We start from the raw sequence: 22,031 nt of genomic DNA, 5'->3' as shown, positions 1-22,031 counted from the left end.
TGGTAGCGTGGCCGAGCGGTCTAAGGCGCTGGATCCAGGTTCCAGTCTCTTCGGAGGCGTGGGTTCAAATCCCACCGCTGCCAGAATTTTCCCTGCGTAACACTTGCATTCTGTCAGCACAAGCATGGGCGCCTGTTTCACAATGGGGCCATTTTGGTGTGGAAAAGTAGTTGGACTGTGAGCGGTGCCTTTAGTTTGTTGGCAAATGGCAATACTATCGAAGAGTTTGATGTCACCACTTGAAAATTGAAGGCCAGTTGAGCATGCTTTTTGCACGCTGGCCGCATTTGTGTCGATAAAAAGTAAATGTCAGAAGTGGGATTGGAAACCACGCCGCTCGAAGTGGGCTTGGCACCCACGTCCCAGAATACACCAACCTTTGGTAAGGTAAGGGTTACAGTCTTTGAGTTTGGCACCTTAAACCACTCGGCCACCCTGACAATGAACCGACTGTAACTGCAGAAAAGCGTGCTCCAATTCTGCACATTTACTGAGTTGCATCACAATCCTTCCTCCTGTGCAATCACACAACACGTACATTGTTACGACATCACTTAACAGGCAGCGCCAGTCATTAAGTTTATCATGCCTGCAATGCAACCAACACACGTATTTCTCACAACAGCTCGCATTTTGCCAGCGATCGGGTAAATTTTCTGCAGTGTGTTGGCGCCTTTCATGTCCCAAAACGCTTTACAGCCAATGAAGTATTTTTAAAGTGAGTCACTGTTGTAATGTGGGAAATGGCGCAGCCAGTATGCACACAGCACGATCCCACAAACAGCAAAGTGTTCATGACCAGATAATCTGTTTTTGTCAGTGATGTTGATATAGGAATAAATATTGAATGAATGTTGTAACTGGTTTGTCCCAACATGCACCTAATTTCTGTTGTTGCCCTGTGGATACGTAGGTTCCTGTGACCGGTATGTTGCAAAATCGTTTCTCGAGAGTTTACTGTCTACCACTTTAATTGCCTTAATTATTATTTTCCGCATGGCAAAGTCACATTTCACTCAACGGTCACTCGTTCCAGAACAGAAGCTGCGTCCAGTGGTAGCGTGGCCGAGCGGTCTAAGGCGCTGGATCCAGGTTCCAGTCTCTTCGGAGGCGTGGGTTCAAATCCCACCGCTCCAGAATTTTCCCTGCGTAACACTTGCATTCTGTCAGCACAAGCATGGGCACCTGTTTCACAATGGGGCCATTTTGGTGTGGAAAAGTAGTTGGACTGTGAGTGGTGCCTTCAGTTTGTTGGCAAATGGCAATACCATCGAAGAGTTTGATGTCACCACTTGAAAATTGAAGGCCAGTTGTGCATGCTTTTTGCACGCTGGCCGCATTTGTGTGGATAAAAAGTAAATGTCAGAAGTGGGATTGGAAACCACGCCGCTAGAAGTGGGCTTGGCACCCACGTCCCAGAATACACCAACCTTTGGTAAGGTAAGGGTTACAGTCTTTGAGTTTGGCACCTTAAACCACTCGGCCACCCTGACAATGAACCGACTGTAACTGCAGAAAAGCGTGCTCCAATTCTGCACATTTACTGAGTTGCATCACAATCCTTCCTCCTGTGCAATCACACAACACGTACATTGTTACGACATCACTTAACAGGCAGCGCCAGTCATTAAGTTTATCATGCCTGCAATGCAACCAACACACGTATTTCTCACAACAGCTCGCATTTTGCCAGCGATCGGGTAAATTTTCTGCAGTGTGTTGGCGCCTTTCATGTCCCAAAACGCTTTACAGCCAATGAAGTATTTTTAAAGTGAGTCACTGTTGTAATGTGGGAAATGGCGCAGCCAGTATGCACACAGCACGATCCCACAAACAGCAATGTGTTCATGACCAGATAATCTGTTTTTGTCAGTGATGTTGATATAGGAATAAATATTGAATGAATGTTGTAACTGGTTTGTCCCAACATGCACCTAATTTCTGTTGTTGCCCTGTGGATACGTAGGTTCCTGTGACCGGTATGTTGCAAAATCGTTTCTCGAGAGTTTACTGTCTACCACTTTAATTGCCTTAATTATTATTTTCCGCATGGCAAAGTCACATTTCACTCAACGGTCACTCGTTCCAGAACAGAAGCTGCTTCCAGTGGTAGCGTGGCCGAGCGGTCTAAGGCGCTGGATCCAGGTTCCAGTCTCTTCGGAGGCGTGGGTTCAAATCCCACCGCTGCCAGAATTTTCCCTGCGTAACACTTGCATTCTGTCAGCACAAGCATGGGCACCTGTTTCACAATGGGGCCATTTTGGTGTGGAAAAGTAGTTGGACTGTGAGCGGTGCCTTCAGTTTGTTGGCAAATGGCAATACCATCGAAGAGTTTGATGTCACCACTTGAAAATTGAGGGCCAGTTGTGCATGCTTTTTGCACGCTGGCCGCATTTGTGTGGATAAAAAGTAAATGTCAGAAGTGGGATTGGAAACCACGCCGCTAGAAGTGGGCTTGGCACCCACGTCCCAGAATACACCAACCTTTGGTAAGGTAAGGGTTACAGTCTTTGAGTTTGGCACCTTAAACCACTCGGCCACCCTGACAATGAACCGACTGTAACTGCAGAAATGCGTGCTCCAATTCTGCACATTTACTGAGTTGCATCCCAATCCTTCCTCCTGTGCAATCACACAACACGTACATTGTTACGACATCACTTAACAGGCAGCGCCAGTCATTAAGTTTATCATGCCTGCAATGCAACCAACACACGTATTTCTCACAACAGCTCGCATTTTGCCAGCGATCGGGTAAATTTTCTGCAGTGTGTTGGCGCCTTTCATGTCCCAAAACGCTTTACAGCCAATGAAGTATTTTTAAAGTGAGTCACTGTTGTAATGTGGGAAATGGCGCAGCCAGTATGCACACAGCACGATCCCACAAACAGCAATGTGTTCATGACCAGATAATCTGTTTTTGTCAGTGATGTTGATATAGGAATAAATATTGAATGAATGTTGTAACTGGTTTGTCCCAACATGCACCTAATTTCTGTTGTTGCCCTGTGGATACGTAGGTTCCTGTGACCGGTATGTTGCAAAATCGTTTCTCGAGAGTTTACTGTCTACCACTTTAATTGCCTTAATTATTATTTTCCGCATGGCAAAGTCACATTTCACTCAACGGTCACTCGTTCCAGAACAGAAGCTGCTTCCAGTGGTAGCGTGGCCGAGCGGTCTAAGGCGCTGGATCCAGGTTCCAGTCTCTTCGGAGGCGTGGGTTCAAATCCCACCGCTGCCAGAATTTTCCCTGCGTAACACTTGCATTCTGTCAGCACAAGCATGGGCACCTGTTTCACAATGGGGCCATTTTGGTGTGGAAAAGTAGTTGGACTGTGAGCGGTGCCTTTAGTTTGTTGGCAAATGGCAATACTATCGAAGAGTTTGATGTCACCACTTGAAAATTGAAGGCCAGTTGAGCATGCTTTTTGCACGCTGGCCGCATTTGTGTGGATAAAAAGTAAATGTCAGAAGTGGGATTGGAAACCACGCCGCTAGAAGTGGGCTTGGCACCCACGTCCCAGAATACACCAACCTTTGGTAAGGTAAGGGTTACAGTCTTTGAGTTTGGCACCTTAAACCACTCGGCCACACTGACAATGAACCGACTGTAACTGCAGAAAAGCGTGCTCCAATTCTGCACATTTACTGAGTTGCATCACAATCCTTCCTCCTGTGCAATCACACAACACGTACATTGTTACGACATCACTTAACAGGCAGCGCCAGTCATTAAGTTTATCATGCCTGCAATGCAACCAACACACGTATTTCTCACAACAGCTCGCATTTTGCCAGCTATCGGGTAAAATTTTCTGCAGTGTGTTGGCGCCTTTCATGTCCCAAAACGCTTTACAGCCAATGAATTATTTTTAAAGTGAGTCACTGTTGTAATGTGGGAAATGGCGCAGCCAGTATGCACACAGCACGATCCCACAAACAGCAATGTGTTCATGACCAGATAATCTGTTTTTGTCAGTGATGTTGATATAGGAATAAATATTGAGTGAATGTTGTAACTGGTTTGTCCCAACATGCACCTAATTTCTGTTGTTGCCCTGTGGATACGTAGGTTCCTGTGACCGGTATGTTGCAAAATCGTTTCTCGAGAGTTTACTGTCTACCACTTTAATTGCCTTAATTATTATTTTCCGCATGGCAAAGTCACATTTCACTCAACTGTCACTCGTTCCAGAACAGAAGCTGCTTCCAGTGGTAGCGTGGCCGAGCGGTCTAAGGCGCTGGATCCAGGTTCCAGTCTCTTCGGAGGCGTGGGTTCAAATCCCACCGCTGCCAGAATTTTCCCTGCGTAACACTTGCATTCTGTCAGCACAAGCATGGGCGCCTGTTTCACAATGGGGCCATTTTGGTGTGGAAAAGTAGTTGGACTGTGAGCGGTGCCTTTAGTTTGTTGGCAAATGGCAATACTATCGAAGAGTTTGATGTCACCACTTGAAAATTGAAGGCCAGTTGAGCATGCTTTTTGCACGCTGGCCGCATTTGTGTCGATAAAAAGTAAATGTCAGAAGTGGGATTGGAAACCACGCCGCTCGAAGTGGGCTTGGCACCCACGTCCCAGAATACACCAACCTTTGGTAAGGTAAGGGTTACAGTCTTTGAGTTTGGCACCTTAAACCACTCGGCCACCCTGACAATGAACCGACTGTAACTGCAGAAAAGCGTGCTCCAATTCTGCACATTTACTGAGTTGCATCACAATCCTTCCTCCTGTGCAATCACACAACACGTACATTGTTACGACATCACTTAACAGGCAGCGCCAGTCATTAAGTTTATCATGCCTGCAATGCAACCAACACACGTATTTCTCACAACAGCTCGCATTTTGCCAGCGATCGGGTAAATTTTCTGCAGTGTGTTGGCGCCTTTCATGTCCCAAAACGCTTTACAGCCAATGAAGTATTTTTAAAGTGAGTCACTGTTGTAATGTGGGAAATGGCGCAGCCAGTATGCACACAGCACGATCCCACAAACAGCAAAGTGTTCATGACCAGATAATCTGTTTTTGTCAGTGATGTTGATATAGGAATAAATATTGAATGAATGTTGTAACTGGTTTGTCCCAACATGCACCTAATTTCTGTTGTTGCCCTGTGGATACGTAGGTTCCTGTGACCGGTATGTTGCAAAATCGTTTCTCGAGAGTTTACTGTCTACCACTTTAATTGCCTTAATTATTATTTTCCGCATGGCAAAGTCACATTTCACTCAACGGTCACTCGTTCCAGAACAGAAGCTGCGTCCAGTGGTAGCGTGGCCGAGCGGTCTAAGGCGCTGGATCCAGGTTCCAGTCTCTTCGGAGGCGTGGGTTCAAATCCCACCGCTCCAGAATTTTCCCTGCGTAACACTTGCATTCTGTCAGCACAAGCATGGGCACCTGTTTCACAATGGGGCCATTTTGGTGTGGAAAAGTAGTTGGACTGTGAGTGGTGCCTTCAGTTTGTTGGCAAATGGCAATACCATCGAAGAGTTTGATGTCACCACTTGAAAATTGAAGGCCAGTTGTGCATGCTTTTTGCACGCTGGCCGCATTTGTGTGGATAAAAAGTAAATGTCAGAAGTGGGATTGGAAACCACGCCGCTAGAAGTGGGCTTGGCACCCACGTCCCAGAATACACCAACCTTTGGTAAGGTAAGGGTTACAGTCTTTGAGTTTGGCACCTTAAACCACTCGGCCACCCTGACAATGAACCGACTGTAACTGCAGAAAAGCGTGCTCCAATTCTGCACATTTACTGAGTTGCATCACAATCCTTCCTCCTGTGCAATCACACAACACGTACATTGTTACGACATCACTTAACAGGCAGCGCCAGTCATTAAGTTTATCATGCCTGCAATGCAACCAACACACGTATTTCTCACAACAGCTCGCATTTTGCCAGCGATCGGGTAAATTTTCTGCAGTGTGTTGGCGCCTTTCATGTCCCAAAACGCTTTACAGCCAATGAAGTATTTTTAAAGTGAGTCACTGTTGTAATGTGGGAAATGGCGCAGCCAGTATGCACACAGCACGATCCCACAAACAGCAATGTGTTCATGACCAGATAATCTGTTTTTGTCAGTGATGTTGATATAGGAATAAATATTGAATGAATGTTGTAACTGGTTTGTCCCAACATGCACCTAATTTCTGTTGTTGCCCTGTGGATACGTAGGTTCCTGTGACCGGTATGTTGCAAAATCGTTTCTCGAGAGTTTACTGTCTACCACTTTAATTGCCTTAATTATTATTTTCCGCATGGCAAAGTCACATTTCACTCAACGGTCACTCGTTCCAGAACAGAAGCTGCTTCCAGTGGTAGCGTGGCCGAGCGGTCTAAGGCGCTGGATCCAGGTTCCAGTCTCTTCGGAGGCGTGGGTTCAAATCCCACCGCTGCCAGAATTTTCCCTGCGTAACACTTGCATTCTGTCAGCACAAGCATGGGCACCTGTTTCACAATGGGGCCATTTTGGTGTGGAAAAGTAGTTGGACTGTGAGCGGTGCCTTCAGTTTGTTGGCAAATGGCAATACCATCGAAGAGTTTGATGTCACCACTTGAAAATTGAGGGCCAGTTGTGCATGCTTTTTGCACGCTGGCCGCATTTGTGTGGATAAAAAGTAAATGTCAGAAGTGGGATTGGAAACCACGCCGCTAGAAGTGGGCTTGGCACCCACGTCCCAGAATACACCAACCTTTGGTAAGGTAAGGGTTACAGTCTTTGAGTTTGGCACCTTAAACCACTCGGCCACCCTGACAATGAACCGACTGTAACTGCAGAAAAGCGTGCTCCAATTCTGCACATTTACTGAGTTGCATCCCAATCCTTCCTCCTGTGCAATCACACAACACGTACATTGTTACGACATCACTTAACAGGCAGCGCCAGTCATTAAGTTTATCATGCCTGCAATGCAACCAACACACGTATTTCTCACAACAGCTCGCATTTTGCCAGCGATCGGGTAAATTTTCTGCAGTGTGTTGGCGCCTTTCATGTCCCAAAACGCTTTACAGCCAATGAAGTATTTTTAAAGTGAGTCACTGTTGTAATGTGGGAAATGGCGCAGCCAGTATGCACACAGCACGATCCCACAAACAGCAATGTGTTCATGACCAGATAATCTGTTTTTGTCAGTGATGTTGATATAGGAATAAATATTGAATGAATGTTGTAACTGGTTTGTCCCAACATGCACCTAATTTCTGTTGTTGCCCTGTGGATACGTAGGTTCCTGTGACCGGTATGTTGCAAAATCGTTTCTCGAGAGTTTACTGTCTACCACTTTAATTGCCTTAATTATTATTTTCCGCATGGCAAAGTCACATTTCACTCAACGGTCACTCGTTCCAGAACAGAAGCTGCTTCCAGTGGTAGCGTGGCCGAGCGGTCTAAGGCGCTGGATCCAGGTTCCAGTCTCTTCGGAGGCGTGGGTTCAAATCCCACCGCTGCCAGAATTTTCCCTGCGTAACACTTGCATTCTGTCAGCACAAGCATGGGCGCCTGTTTCACAATGGGGCCATTTTGGTGTGGAAAAGTAGTTGGACTGTGAGCGGTGCCTTTAGTTTGTTGGCAAATGGCAATACTATCGAAGAGTTTGATGTCACCACTTGAAAATTGAAGGCCAGTTGAGCATGCTTTTTGCACGCTGGCCGCATTTGTGTCGATAAAAAGTAAATGTCAGAAGTGGGATTGGAAACCACGCCGCTCGAAGTGGGCTTGGCACCCACGTCCCAGAATACACCAACCTTTGGTAAGGTAAGGGTTACAGTCTTTGAGTTTGGCACCTTAAACCACTCGGCCACCCTGACAATGAACCGACTGTAACTGCAGAAAAGCGTGCTCCAATTCTGCACATTTACTGAGTTGCATCACAATCCTTCCTCCTGTGCAATCACACAACACGTACATTGTTACGACATCACTTAACAGGCAGCGCCAGTCATTAAGTTTATCATGCCTGCAATGCAACCAACACACGTATTTCTCACAACAGCTCGCATTTTGCCAGCGATCGGGTAAATTTTCTGCAGTGTGTTGGCGCCTTTCATGTCCCAAAACGCTTTACAGCCAATGAAGTATTTTTAAAGTGAGTCACTGTTGTAATGTGGGAAATGGCGCAGCCAGTATGCACACAGCACGATCCCACAAACAGCAAAGTGTTCATGACCAGATAATCTGTTTTTGTCAGTGATGTTGATATAGGAATAAATATTGAATGAATGTTGTAACTGGTTTGTCCCAACATGCACCTAATTTCTGTTGTTGCCCTGTGGATACGTAGGTTCCTGTGACCGGTATGTTGCAAAATCGTTTCTCGAGAGTTTACTGTCTACCACTTTAATTGCCTTAATTATTATTTTCCGCATGGCAAAGTCACATTTCACTCAACGGTCACTCGTTCCAGAACAGAAGCTGCGTCCAGTGGTAGCGTGGCCGAGCGGTCTAAGGCGCTGGATCCAGGTTCCAGTCTCTTCGGAGGCGTGGGTTCAAATCCCACCGCTCCAGAATTTTCCCTGCGTAACACTTGCATTCTGTCAGCACAAGCATGGGCACCTGTTTCACAATGGGGCCATTTTGGTGTGGAAAAGTAGTTGGACTGTGAGTGGTGCCTTCAGTTTGTTGGCAAATGGCAATACCATCGAAGAGTTTGATGTCACCACTTGAAAATTGAAGGCCAGTTGTGCATGCTTTTTGCACGCTGGCCGCATTTGTGTGGATAAAAAGTAAATGTCAGAAGTGGGATTGGAAACCACGCCGCTAGAAGTGGGCTTGGCACCCACGTCCCAGAATACACCAACCTTTGGTAAGGTAAGGGTTACAGTCTTTGAGTTTGGCACCTTAAACCACTCGGCCACCCTGACAATGAACCGACTGTAACTGCAGAAAAGCGTGCTCCAATTCTGCACATTTACTGAGTTGCATCACAATCCTTCCTCCTGTGCAATCACACAACACGTACATTGTTACGACATCACTTAACAGGCAGCGCCAGTCATTAAGTTTATCATGCCTGCAATGCAACCAACACACGTATTTCTCACAACAGCTCGCATTTTGCCAGCGATCGGGTAAATTTTCTGCAGTGTGTTGGCGCCTTTCATGTCCCAAAACGCTTTACAGCCAATGAAGTATTTTTAAAGTGAGTCACTGTTGTAATGTGGGAAATGGCGCAGCCAGTATGCACACAGCACGATCCCACAAACAGCAATGTGTTCATGACCAGATAATCTGTTTTTGTCAGTGATGTTGATATAGGAATAAATATTGAATGAATGTTGTAACTGGTTTGTCCCAACATGCACCTAATTTCTGTTGTTGCCCTGTGGATACGTAGGTTCCTGTGACCGGTATGTTGCAAAATCGTTTCTCGAGAGTTTACTGTCTACCACTTTAATTGCCTTAATTATTATTTTCCGCATGGCAAAGTCACATTTCACTCAACGGTCACTCGTTCCAGAACAGAAGCTGCTTCCAGTGGTAGCGTGGCCGAGCGGTCTAAGGCGCTGGATCCAGGTTCCAGTCTCTTCGGAGGCGTGGGTTCAAATCCCACCGCTGCCAGAATTTTCCCTGCGTAACACTTGCATTCTGTCAGCACAAGCATGGGCACCTGTTTCACAATGGGGCCATTTTGGTGTGGAAAAGTAGTTGGACTGTGAGCGGTGCCTTCAGTTTGTTGGCAAATGGCAATACCATCGAAGAGTTTGATGTCACCACTTGAAAATTGAGGGCCAGTTGTGCATGCTTTTTGCACGCTGGCCGCATTTGTGTGGATAAAAAGTAAATGTCAGAAGTGGGATTGGAAACCACGCCGCTAGAAGTGGGCTTGGCACCCACGTCCCAGAATACACCAACCTTTGGTAAGGTAAGGGTTACAGTCTTTGAGTTTGGCACCTTAAACCACTCGGCCACCCTGACAATGAACCGACTGTAACTGCAGAAAAGCGTGCTCCAATTCTGCACATTTACTGAGTTGCATCCCAATCCTTCCTCCTGTGCAATCACACAACACGTACATTGTTACGACATCACTTAACAGGCAGCGCCAGTCATTAAGTTTATCATGCCTGCAATGCAACCAACACACGTATTTCTCACAACAGCTCGCATTTTGCCAGCGATCGGGTAAATTTTCTGCAGTGTGTTGGCGCCTTTCATGTCCCAAAACGCTTTACAGCCAATGAAGTATTTTTAAAGTGAGTCACTGTTGTAATGTGGGAAATGGCGCAGCCAGTATGCACACAGCACGATCCCACAAACAGCAATGTGTTCATGACCAGATAATCTGTTTTTGTCAGTGATGTTGATATAGGAATAAATATTGAATGAATGTTGTAACTGGTTTGTCCCAACATGCACCTAATTTCTGTTGTTGCCCTGTGGATACGTAGGTTCCTGTGACCGGTATGTTGCAAAATCGTTTCTCGAGAGTTTACTGTCTACCACTTTAATTGCCTTAATTATTATTTTCCGCATGGCAAAGTCACATTTCACTCAACGGTCACTCGTTCCAGAACAGAAGCTGCTTCCAGTGGTAGCGTGGCCGAGCGGTCTAAGGCGCTGGATCCAGGTTCCAGTCTCTTCGGAGGCGTGGGTTCAAATCCCACCGCTGCCAGAATTTTCCCTGCGTAACACTTGCATTCTGTCAGCACAAGCATGGGCACCTGTTTCACAATGGGGCCATTTTGGTGTGGAAAAGTAGTTGGACTGTGAGCGGTGCCTTCAGTTTGTTGGCAAATGGCAATACCATCGAAGAGTTTGATGTCACCACTTGAAAATTGAGGGCCAGTTGTGCATGCTTTTTGCACGCTGGCCGCATTTGTGTGGATAAAAAGTAAATGTCAGAAGTGGGATTGGAAACCACGCCGCTAGAAGTGGGCTTGGCACCCACGTCCCAGAATACACCAACCTTTGGTAAGGTAAGGGTTACAGTCTTTGAGTTTGGCACCTTAAACCACTCGGCTATTTTGATAATGAACCGACTGTAACTGCAGAAAAGCGTACTCCAATTCTGCACATTTACTGAGTTGCATCACAATCCTTCCTCCTGTGCAATCACACAACACGTACATTGTTACGACATCACTTAACAGGCAGCGCCAGTCATTACGTTTATCATGCCTGCAATGCAACCAACACACGTATTTCTCACAACAGCTCGCATTTTGCCAGCTATCGGGTAAAATTTTCTGCAGTGTGTTGGCGCCTTTCATGTCCCAAAACGCTTTACAGCCAATGAAGTATTTTTAAAGTGAGTCACTGTTGTAATGTGGGAAATGGCGCAGCCAGTATGCACACAGCACGATCCCACAAACAGCAATGTGTTCATGACCAGATAATCTGTTTTTGTCAGTGATGTTGATATAGGAATAAATATTGAATGAATGTTGTAACTGGTTTGTCCCAACATGCACCTAATTTCTGTTGTTGCCCTGTGGATACGTAGGTTCCTGTGACCGGTATGTTGCAAAATCGTTTCTCGAGAGTTCACTGTCTACCACTTTAATTGCCTTAATTATTATTTTCCGCATAACAAAGTCACATTACACTCAACGGTCACTCGTTCCAGAACAGAAACTGCTTCCAGTGGTAGCGTGGCCGAGCGGTCTAAGGCGCTGGATCCAGGTTCCAGTCTCTTCGGAGGCGTGGGTTCAAATCCCACCGCTGCCAGAATTTTCCCTGCGTAACACTTGCATTCTGTCAGCACAAGCATGGGCACCTGTTTCACAATGGGGCCATTTTGGTGTGGAAAAGTAGTTGGACTGTGAGCGGTGCCTTTAGATTGTTGGCAAATGGCAATACCATCGAAGTGTTTGATGTCACCAGTTGAAAATTGAAGGCCAGTTGAGCATGCTTTTTGCACGCTGGCCGCATTTGTGTGGATAAAAAGTAAATGTCAGAAGTGGGATTGGAAACCACGCCGCTAGAAGTGGGCTTGGCACCCACGTCCCAGAATACACCAACCTTTGGTAAGGTAAGGGTTACAGTCTTTGAGTTTGGCACCTTAAACCACTCGGCCACCCTGACAATGAACCAACTGTAACTGCAGAAAAGCGTGCTCCAATTCTGCACATTTACTGAGTTGCATCCCAATCCTTCCTCCTGTGCAATCACACAACACGTACATTGTTACGACATCACTTAACAGGCAGCGCCAGTCATTAAGTTTATCATGCCTGCAATGCAACCAACACACGTATTTCTCACAACAGCTCGCATTTTGCCAGCTATCGGGTAAAGTTTTCTGCAGTGTGTTGGCGCCTTTCATGTCCCAAAACGCTTTACAGCCAATGAAGTATTTTTAAAGTGAGTCACTGTTGTAATGTGGGAAATGGCGCAGCCAGGATGCACACAGCACGATCCCACAAACAGCAATGTGTTCATGACCAGATAATCTGTTTTTGTCAGTGATGTTGATATAGGAATAAATATTGAATGAATGTTGTAACTGGTTTGTCCCAACATGCACCTAATTTCTGTTGTTGCCCTGTGGATACGTAGGTTCCTGTGACCGGTATGTTGCAAAATCGTTTCTCGAGAGTTTACTGTCTACCACTTTAATTGCCTTAATTATTATTTTCCGCATGGCAAAGTCACATTTCACTCAACAGTCACTCGTTCCAGAACAGAAGCTGCTTCCAGTGGTAGCGTGGCCGAGCGGTCTAAGGCGCTGGATCCAGGTTCCAGTCTCTTCGGAGGCATGGGTTCAAATCCCACCGCTGCCAGAATTTTCCCTGCGTAACACTTGCATTCTGTCAGCACAAGCATGGGCACCTGTTTCACAATGGGGCCATTTTGGTGTGGAAAAGTAGTTGGACTGTGAGCGGTGCCTTCAGTTTGTTGGCAAATGGCAATACCATCGAAGAGTTTGATGTCACCACTTGAAAATTGAGGGCCAGTTGTGCATGCTTTTTGCACGCTGGCCGCATTTGTGTGGATAAAAAGTAAATGTCAGAAGTGGGATTGGAAACCACGCCGCTAGAAGTGGGCTTGGCACCCACGTCCCAGAATACACCAACCTTTGGTAAGGTAAGGGTTACAGTCTTTGAGTTTGGCACCTTAAACCACTCGGCTATTTTGATAATGAACCGACTGTAACTGCAGAAAAGCGTACTCCAATTCTGCACATTTACTGAGTTGCATCCCAATCCTTCCTCCTGTGCAATCACACAACACGTATATTGTTACGACATCACTTAACAGGCAGCGCCAGTCATTAAGTTTATCATGCCTGCAATGCAACCAACACACGTATTTCTCACAACAGCGCGCATTTTGCCAGCTATCGGGTAACATTTTCTGCAGTGTGTTGGCGCCTTTCATGTCCCGAAGCGCTTTACAGCCAATGAAGTATTTTTAAAGTGAGTCACTGTTGTATTGTGGGAAATGGCGCAGCCAGTTTGCACACAGCACGATCCCACAAACAGCAATGTGATCATGACCAGATAATCTGTTTTTGTCAGTAATGTTGATATAGGAATAAATATTGAATGAATGTTGTAACTGGTTTGTCCCAACATGCACCTAATTTCTGTTGTTGCCCAGTGGATACGTAGGTTCCTGTGACCGGTATGTTGCAAAATCGTTTCTCGAGAGTTTACTGTCAACCCCTTTAATTGCCTTAATTATTATTTTCCGCATGGCAAAGTCACATTTCACTCAACGGTCACTCGTTCCAGAACAGAAGCTGCTACCAGTGGTAGCGTGGCCGAGCGGTCTAAGGCGCTGGATCCAGGTTCCAGTCTCTTCGGAGGCGTGGGTTCAAATCCCACCGCTGCCAGAATTTTCCCTGCGTAACACTTGCATTCTGTCAGCACAAGCATGGGCACCTGTTTTACAATGGGGCCATTTTGGTGTGGAAAAGTAGTTGGACTGTGAGCGGTGCCTTTAGTTTGTTGGCAAATGGCAATACCATCGAAGAGTTTGATGTCACCACTTGAAAATTGAAGGCCAGTTGAGCATGCTTTTTGCACGCTGGCCGCATTTGTGTGGATAAAAAGTTAATGTCAGAAGTGGGATTGGAAACCACGCCGCTAGAAGTGGGTTTGGCACTCACGTCCCAGAATACACCAACCTTTGGTAAGGTAAGGATTACAATCTTTGAGTTTGGCACCTTAAACCACTCGGCCACCCTGACAATGAACCGACTGCAACTGCAGAAAAATGTGCTCCAAATTCTGCACATTTACTGAGTTGCATCACAATCCTTCCTCCTGTGCAATCACACAACACGTATATTGTTACGACATCACTTAACAGGCAGCGCCAGTCATTAAGTTTATCATGCCTGCAATGCAACCAACACACGTATTTCTCACAACAGCGCGCATTTTGCCAGCTATCGGGTAACATTTTCTGCAGTGTGTTGGCGCCTTTCATGTCCCGAAGCGCTTTACAGCCAATGAAGTATTTTTAAAGTGAGTCACTGTTGTATTGTGGGAAATGGCGCAGCCAGTTTGCACACAGCACGATCCCACAAACAGCAATGTGATCATGACCAGATAATCTGTTTTTGTCAGTAATGTTGATATAGGAATAAATATTGAATGAATGTTGTAACTGGTTTGTCCCAACATGCACCTAATTTCTGTTGTTGCCCAGTGGATACGTAGGTTCCTGTGACCGGTATGTTGCAAAATCGTTTCTCGAGAGTTTACTGTCAACCCCTTTAATTGCCTTAATTATTATTTTCCGCATGGCAAAGTCACATTTCACTCAACGGTCACTCGTTCCAGAACAGAAGCTGCTACCAGTGGTAGCGTGGCCGAGCGGTCTAAGGCGCTGGATCCAGGTTCCAGTCTCTTTGGAGGCGTAGGTTCAAATCCCACCGCTGCCAGAATTTTCCCTGCGTAACACTTGCATTCTGTCAGCACAAGCATGGGCACCTGTTTTACAATGGGGCCATTTTGGTGTGGAAAAGTAGTTGGACTGTGAGCGGTGCCTTTAGTTTGTTGGCAAATGGCAATACCATCGAAGAGTTTGATGTCACCACTTGAAAATTGAAGGCCAGTTGAGCATGCTTTTTGCACGCTGGCCGCATTTGTGTGGATAAAAAGTTAATGTCAGAAGTGGGATTGGAAACCACGCCGCTAGAAGTGGGTTTGGCACTCACGTCCCAGAATACACCAACCTTTGGTAAGGTAAGGATTACAATCTTTGAGTTTGGCACCTTAAACCACTCGGCCACCCTGACAATGAACCGACTGCAACTGCAGAAAAATGTGCTCCAAATTCTGCACATTTACTGAGTTGCATCACAATCCTTCCTCCTGTGCAATCACACAACACGTATATTGTTACGACATCACTTAACAGGCAGCGCCAGTCATTAAGTTTATCATGCCTGCAATGCAACCAACACACGTATTTCTCACAACAGCGCGCATTTTGCCAGCTATCGGGTAACATTTTCTGCAGTGTGTTGGCGCCTTTCATGTCCCGAAGCGCTTTACAGCCAATGAAGTATTTTTAAAGTGAGTCACTGTTGTAATGTGGGAAATGGCGCAGCCAGTATGCACACAGCACGATCCCACAAACAGCAATGTGTTCATGACCAGATAATCTGTTTTTGTCAGTGATGTTGATATAGGAATAAATATTGAGTGAATGTTGTAACTGGTTTGTCCCAACATGCACCTAATTTCTGTTGTTGCCCTGTGGATACGTAGGTTCCTGTGACCGGTATGTTGCAAAATCGTTTCTCGAGAGTTTACTGTCTACCACTTTAATTGCCTTAATTATTATTTTCCGCATGGCAAAGTCACATTTCACTCAACGGTCACTCGTTCCAGAACAGAAGCTGCGTCCAGTGGTAGCGTGGCCGAGCGGTCTAAGGCGCTGGATCCAGGTTCCAGTCTCTTCGGAGGCGTGGGTTCAAATCCCACCGCTGCCACAATTTTCCCTGCGTAACACTTGCATTCTGTCAGCACAAGCATGGGCACCTGTTTCACAATGGGGCCATTTTGGTGTGGAAAAGTAGTTGGACTGTGAGCGGTGCCTTTAGTTTGTTGGCAAATGGCAATACCATCGAAGAGGTTGATGTCACCACTTGAAAATTGAAGGCCAGTTGAGCATGCTTTTTGCACGCTGGCCGCATTTGTGTGGATAAAAAGTAAATGTCAGAAGTGGGATTGGAAACCACGCCGCTAGAAGTGGGCTTGGCACCCACGTCCCAGAATACACCAACCTTTGGTAAGGTAAGGGTTACAGTCTTTGAGTTTGGCACCTTAAACCACTCGGCCACCCTGACAATGAACCGACTGTAACTGCAGAAAAGCGTGCTCCAATTCTGCACATTTACTGAGTTGCATCACAATCCTTCCTCCTGTGCAATCACACAACACGTACATTGTTACGACATCACTTAACAGGCAGCGCCAGTCATTAAGTTTATCATGCCTGCAATGCAACCAACACACGTATTTCTCACAACAGCTCGCATTTTGCCAGCTATCGGGTAAAATTTTCTGCAGTGTGTTGGCGCCTTTCATGTCCCAAAACGCTTTACAGCCAATGAAGTATTTTTAAAGTGAGTCACTTTGTAATGTGGGAAATGGCGCAGCCAGTATGCACACAGCACGATCCCACAAACAGCAATGTGTTCATGACCAGATAATCTGTTTTTGTCAGTGATGTTGATATAGGAATAAATATTGAGTGAATGTTGTAACTGGTTTGTCCCAACATGCACCTAATTTCTGTTGTTGCCCTGTGGATACGTAGGTTCCTGTGACCGGTATGTTGCAAAATCGTTTCTCGAGAGTTTACTGTCTACCACTTTAATTGCCTTAATTATTATTTTCCGCATGGCAAAGTCACATTTCACTCAACGGTCACTCGTTCCAGAACAGAAGCTGCTTCCAATGGTAGCGTGGCCGAGCGGTCTAAGGCGCTGGATCCAGGTTCCAGTCTCTTTGGAGGCGTGGGTTCAAATCCCACCGCTGCCAGAATTTTCCCTGCGTAACACTTGCATTCTGTCAGCACAAGCATGGGCACCTGTTTCACAATGGGGCCATTTTGGTGTGGAAAAGTAGTTGGACTGTGAGCGGTGCCTTTAGTTTGTTGGCAAATGGCAATACTATCGAAGAGTTTGATGTCACCACTTGAAAATTGAAGGCCAGTTGAGCATGCTTTTTGCACGCTGGCCGCATTTGTGTGGATAAAAAGTAAATGTCAGAAGTGGGATTGGAAACCACGCCGCTAGAAGTGGGCTTGGCACCCACGTCCCAGAATACACCAACCTTTGGTAAGGTAAGGGTTACAGTCTTTGAGTTTGGCACCTTAAACCACTCGGCCACACTGACAATGAACCGACTGTAACTGCAGAAAAGCGTGCTCCAATTCTGCACATTTACTGAGTTGCATCACAATCCTTCCTCCTGTGCAATCACACAACACGTACATTGTTACGACATCACTTAACAGGCAGCGCCAGTCATTAAGTTTATCATGCCTGCAATGCAACCAACACACGTATTTCTCACAACAGCTCGCATTTTGCCAGCTATCGGGTAAAATTTTCTGCAGTGTGTTGGCGCCTTTCATGTCCCAAAACGCTTTACAGCCAATGAAGTATTTTTAAAGTGAGTCACTGTTGTAATGTGGGAAATGGCGCAGCCAGTATGCACACAGCACGATCCCACAAACAGCAATGTGTTCATGACCAGATAATCTGTTTTTGTCAGTGATGTTGATATAGGAATAAATATTGAGTGAATGTTGTAACTGGTTTGTCCCAACATGCACCTAATTTCTGTTGTTGCCCTGTGGATACGTAGGTTCCTGTGACCGGTATGTTGCAAAATCGTTTCTCGAGAGTTTACTGTCTACCACTTTAATTGCCTTAATTATTATTTTCCGCATGGCAAAGTCACATTTCACTCAACGGTCACTCGTTCCAGAACAGAAGCTGCTACCAGTGGTAGCGTGGCCGAGCGGTCTAAGGCGCTGGATCCAGGTTCCAGTCTCTTCGGAGGCGTGGGTTCAAATCCCACCGCTGCCAGAATTTTCCCTGCGTAACACTTGCATTCTGTCAGCACAAGCATGGGCACCTGTTTCACAATGGGGCCATTTTGGTGTGGAAAAGTAGTTGGACTGTGAGCGGTGCCTTTAGTTTGTTGGCAAATGGCAATACTATCGAAGAGTTTGATGTCACCACTTGAAAATTGAAGGCCAGTTGAGCATGCTTTTTGCACGCTGGCCGCATTTGTGTGGATAAAAAGTAAATGTCAGAAGTGGGATTGGAAACCACGCCGCTAGAAGTGGGCTTGGCACCCACGTCCCAGAATACACCAACCTTTGGTAAGGTAAGGGTTACAGTCTTTGAGTTTGGCACCTTAAACCACTCGGCCACACTGACAATGAACCGACTGTAACTGCAGAAAAGCGTGCTCCAATTCTGCACATTTACTGAGTTGCATCACAATCCTTCCTCCTGTGCAATCACACAACACGTACATTGTTACGACATCACTTAACAGGCAGCGCCAGTCATTAAGTTTATCATGCCTGCAATGCAACCAACACACGTATTTCTCACAACAGCTCGCATTTTGCCAGCTATCGGGTAAAATTTTCTGCAGTGTGTTGGCGCCTTTCATGTCCCAAAACGCTTTACAGCCAATGAAGTATTTTTAAAGTGAGTCACTGTTGTAATGTGGGAAATGGCGCAGCCAGTATGCACACAGCACGATCCCACAAACAGCAATGTGTTCATGACCAGATAATCTGTTTTTGTCAGTGATGTTGATATAGGAATAAATATTGAGTGAATGTTGTAACTGGTTTGTCCCAACATGCACCTAATTTCTGTTGTTGCCCTGTGGATACGTAGGTTCCTGTGACCGGTATGTTGCAAAATCGTTTCTCGAGAGTTTACTGTCTACCACTTTAATTGCCTTAATTATTATTTTCCGCATGGCAAAGTCACATTTCACTCAACTGTCACTCGTTCCAGAACAGAAGCTGCTTCCAGTGGTAGCGTGGCCGAGCGGTCTAAGGCGCTGGATCCAGGTTCCAGTCTCTTCGGAGGCGTGGGTTCAAATCCCACCGCTGCCAGAATTTTCCCTGCGTAACACTTGCATTCTGTCAGCACAAGCATGGGCGCCTGTTTCACAATGGGGCCATTTTGGTGTGGAAAAGTAGTTGGACTGTGAGCGGTGCCTTTAGTTTGTTGGCAAATGGCAATACTATCGAAGAGTTTGATGTCACCACTTGAAAATTGAAGGCCAGTTGAGCATGCTTTTTGCACGCTGGCCGCATTTGTGTCGATAAAAAGTAAATGTCAGAAGTGGGATTGGAAACCACGCCGCTCGAAGTGGGCTTGGCACCCACGTCCCAGAATACACCAACCTTTGGTAAGGTAAGGGTTACAGTCTTTGAGTTTGGCACCTTAAACCACTCGGCCACCCTGACAATGAACCGACTGTAACTGCAGAAAAGCGTGCTCCAATTCTGCACATTTACTGAGTTGCATCACAATCCTTCCTCCTGTGCAATCACACAACACGTACATTGTTACGACATCACTTAACAGGCAGCGCCAGTCATTAAGTTTATCATGCCTGCAATGCAACCAACACACGTATTTCTCACAACAGCTCGCATTTTGCCAGCGATCGGGTAAATTTTCTGCAGTGTGTTGGCGCCTTTCATGTCCCAAAACGCTTTACAGCCAATGAAGTATTTTTAAAGTGAGTCACTGTTGTAATGTGGGAAATGGCGCAGCCAGTATGCACACAGCACGATCCCACAAACAGCAAAGTGTTCATGACCAGATAATCTGTTTTTGTCAGTGATGTTGATATAGGAATAAATATTGAATGAATGTTGTAACTGGTTTGTCCCAACATGCACCTAATTTCTGTTGTTGCCCTGTGGATACGTAGGTTCCTGTGACCGGTATGTTGCAAAATCGTTTCTCGAGAGTTTACTGTCTACCACTTTAATTGCCTTAATTATTATTTTCCGCATGGCAAAGTCACATTTCACTCAACGGTCACTCGTTCCAGAACAGAAGCTGCGTCCAGTGGTAGCGTGGCCGAGCGGTCTAAGGCGCTGGATCCAGGTTCCAGTCTCTTCGGAGGCGTGGGTTCAAATCCCACCGCTGCCAGAATTTTCCCTGCGTAACACTTGCATTCTGTCAGCACAAGCATGGGCACCTGTTTCACAATGGGGCCATTTTGGTGTGGAAAAGTAGTTGGACTGTGAGTGGTGCCTTCAGTTTGTTGGCAAATGGCAATACCATCGAAGAGTTTGATGTCACCACTTGAAAATTGAAGGCCAGTTGTGCATGCTTTTTGCACGCTGGCCGCATTTGTGTGGATAAAAAGTAAATGTCAGAAGTGGGATTGGAAACCACGCCGCTAGAAGTGGGCTTGGCACCCACGTCCCAGAATACACCAACCTTTGGTAAGGTAAGGGTTACAGTCTTTGAGTTTGGCACCTTAAACCACTCGGCCACCCTGACAATGAACCGACTGTAACTGCAGAAAAGCGTGCTCCAATTCTGCACATTTACTGAGTTGCATCACAATCCTTCCTCCTGTGCAATCACACAACACGTACATTGTTACGACATCACTTAACAGGCAGCGCCAGTCATTAAGTTTATCATGCCTGCAATGCAACCAACACACGTATTTCTCACAACAGCTCGCATTTTGCCAGCGATCGGGTAAATTTTCTGCAGTGTGTTGGCGCCTTTCATGTCCCAAAACGCTTTACAGCCAATGAAGTATTTTTAAAGTGAGTCACTGTTGTAATGTGGGAAATGGCGCAGCCAGTATGCACACAGCACGATCCCACAAACAGCAATGTGTTCATGACCAGATAATCTGTTTTTGTCAGTGATGTTGATATAGGAATAAATATTGAATGAATGTTGTAACTGGTTTGTCCCAACATGCACCTAATTTCTGTTGTTGCCCTGTGGATACGTAGGTTCCTGTGACCGGTATGTTGCAAAATCGTTTCTCGAGAGTTTACTGTCTACCACTTTAATTGCCTTAATTATTATTTTCCGCATGGCAAAGTCACATTTCACTCAACGGTCACTCGTTCCAGAACAGAAGCTGCTTCCAGTGGTAGCGTGGCCGAGCGGTCTAAGGCGCTGGATCCAGGTTCCAGTCTCTTCGGAGGCGTGGGTTCAAATCCCACCGCTGCCAGAATTTTCCCTGCGTAACACTTGCATTCTGTCAGCACAAGCATGGGCACCTGTTTCACAATGGGGCCATTTTGGTGTGGAAAAGTAGTTGGACTGTGAGCGGTGCCTTCAGTTTGTTGGCAAATGGCAATACCATCGAAGAGTTTGATGTCACCACTTGAAAATTGAGGGCCAGTTGTGCATGCTTTTTGCACGCTGGCCGCATTTGTGTGGATAAAAAGTAAATGTCAGAAGTGGGATTGGAAACCACGCCGCTAGAAGTGGGCTTGGCACCCACGTCCCAGAATACACCAACCTTTGGTAAGGTAAGGGTTACAGTCTTTGAGTTTGGCACCTTAAACCACTCGGCCACCCTGACAATGAACCGACTGTAACTGCAGAAAAGCGTGCTCCAATTCTGCACATTTACTGAGTTGCATCACAATCCTTCCTCCTGTGCAATCACACAACACGTACATTGTTACGACATCACTTAACAGGCAGCGCCAGTCATTAAGTTTATCATGCCTGCAATGCAACCAACACACGTATTTCTCACAACAGCTCGCATTTTGCCAGCGATCGGGTAAATTTTCTGCAGTGTGTTGGCGCCTTTCATGTCCCAAAACGCTTTACAGCCAATGAAGTATTTTTAAAGTGAGTCACTGTTGTAATGTGGGAAATGGCGCAGCCAGTATGCACACAGCACGATCCCACAAACAGCAATGTGTTCATGACCAGATAATCTGTTTTTGTCAGTGATGTTGATATAGGAATAAATATTGAATGAATGTTGTAACTGGTTTGTCCCAACATGCACCTAATTTCTGTTGTTGCCCTGTGGATACGTAGGTTCCTGTGACCGGTATGTTGCAAAATCGTT

At 46.0% G+C, this 22,031-nt stretch overlaps 18 non-coding genes across 18 annotated transcripts; all 18 read left to right on the top strand.

The window, feature by feature from the left end:
* The first annotated feature begins 1 nt into the window (after window position 1).
* On the top strand, window positions 2–83 carry trnal-cag (transfer RNA leucine (anticodon CAG)). The gene has a single exon. It is a non-coding gene; the product is annotated as a tRNA-Leu (tRNA).
* Window positions 84–2,108: 2,025 nt separating this feature from the next.
* On the top strand, window positions 2,109–2,190 carry trnal-cag (transfer RNA leucine (anticodon CAG)). The gene has a single exon. It is a non-coding gene; the product is annotated as a tRNA-Leu (tRNA).
* Window positions 2,191–3,162: 972 nt separating this feature from the next.
* Window positions 3,163–3,244, top strand: trnal-cag (transfer RNA leucine (anticodon CAG)). Its single transcript has one exon. It is a non-coding gene; the product is annotated as a tRNA-Leu (tRNA).
* A 973-nt stretch (window positions 3,245–4,217) lies between these two features.
* trnal-cag (transfer RNA leucine (anticodon CAG)) lies at window positions 4,218–4,299 on the top strand. Its single transcript has one exon. It is a non-coding gene; the product is annotated as a tRNA-Leu (tRNA).
* Window positions 4,300–6,324: 2,025 nt separating this feature from the next.
* Window positions 6,325–6,406, top strand: trnal-cag (transfer RNA leucine (anticodon CAG)). Its single transcript has one exon. It is a non-coding gene; the product is annotated as a tRNA-Leu (tRNA).
* A 972-nt stretch (window positions 6,407–7,378) lies between these two features.
* trnal-cag (transfer RNA leucine (anticodon CAG)) lies at window positions 7,379–7,460 on the top strand. The gene has a single exon. It is a non-coding gene; the product is annotated as a tRNA-Leu (tRNA).
* A 2,025-nt stretch (window positions 7,461–9,485) lies between these two features.
* trnal-cag (transfer RNA leucine (anticodon CAG)) lies at window positions 9,486–9,567 on the top strand. The gene has a single exon. It is a non-coding gene; the product is annotated as a tRNA-Leu (tRNA).
* A 972-nt stretch (window positions 9,568–10,539) lies between these two features.
* Window positions 10,540–10,621, top strand: trnal-cag (transfer RNA leucine (anticodon CAG)). Its single transcript has one exon. It is a non-coding gene; the product is annotated as a tRNA-Leu (tRNA).
* A 973-nt stretch (window positions 10,622–11,594) lies between these two features.
* trnal-cag (transfer RNA leucine (anticodon CAG)) lies at window positions 11,595–11,676 on the top strand. Its single transcript has one exon. It is a non-coding gene; the product is annotated as a tRNA-Leu (tRNA).
* A 973-nt stretch (window positions 11,677–12,649) lies between these two features.
* trnal-cag (transfer RNA leucine (anticodon CAG)) lies at window positions 12,650–12,731 on the top strand. The gene has a single exon. It is a non-coding gene; the product is annotated as a tRNA-Leu (tRNA).
* Window positions 12,732–13,704: 973 nt separating this feature from the next.
* On the top strand, window positions 13,705–13,786 carry trnal-cag (transfer RNA leucine (anticodon CAG)). The gene has a single exon. It is a non-coding gene; the product is annotated as a tRNA-Leu (tRNA).
* Window positions 13,787–14,760: 974 nt separating this feature from the next.
* Window positions 14,761–14,842, top strand: trnal-cag (transfer RNA leucine (anticodon CAG)). Its single transcript has one exon. It is a non-coding gene; the product is annotated as a tRNA-Leu (tRNA).
* A 974-nt stretch (window positions 14,843–15,816) lies between these two features.
* Window positions 15,817–15,898, top strand: trnal-cag (transfer RNA leucine (anticodon CAG)). Its single transcript has one exon. It is a non-coding gene; the product is annotated as a tRNA-Leu (tRNA).
* A 972-nt stretch (window positions 15,899–16,870) lies between these two features.
* Window positions 16,871–16,952, top strand: trnal-cag (transfer RNA leucine (anticodon CAG)). The gene has a single exon. It is a non-coding gene; the product is annotated as a tRNA-Leu (tRNA).
* A 973-nt stretch (window positions 16,953–17,925) lies between these two features.
* On the top strand, window positions 17,926–18,007 carry trnal-cag (transfer RNA leucine (anticodon CAG)). Its single transcript has one exon. It is a non-coding gene; the product is annotated as a tRNA-Leu (tRNA).
* Window positions 18,008–18,980: 973 nt separating this feature from the next.
* Window positions 18,981–19,062, top strand: trnal-cag (transfer RNA leucine (anticodon CAG)). The gene has a single exon. It is a non-coding gene; the product is annotated as a tRNA-Leu (tRNA).
* Window positions 19,063–20,034: 972 nt separating this feature from the next.
* trnal-cag (transfer RNA leucine (anticodon CAG)) lies at window positions 20,035–20,116 on the top strand. Its single transcript has one exon. It is a non-coding gene; the product is annotated as a tRNA-Leu (tRNA).
* A 972-nt stretch (window positions 20,117–21,088) lies between these two features.
* trnal-cag (transfer RNA leucine (anticodon CAG)) lies at window positions 21,089–21,170 on the top strand. The gene has a single exon. It is a non-coding gene; the product is annotated as a tRNA-Leu (tRNA).
* Window positions 21,171–22,031: the final 861 nt, after the last annotated feature.

Source organism: Pristiophorus japonicus, chromosome 8 (genome assembly GCF_044704955.1).
Source record: "Pristiophorus japonicus isolate sPriJap1 chromosome 8, sPriJap1.hap1, whole genome shotgun sequence".
Classification (NCBI taxonomy): domain Eukaryota; kingdom Metazoa; phylum Chordata; class Chondrichthyes; family Pristiophoridae; genus Pristiophorus; species Pristiophorus japonicus.
The sequence above is the reverse complement of the archived record's forward strand: the minus strand, read 5'-3'. Positions and strand labels throughout refer to the sequence as shown.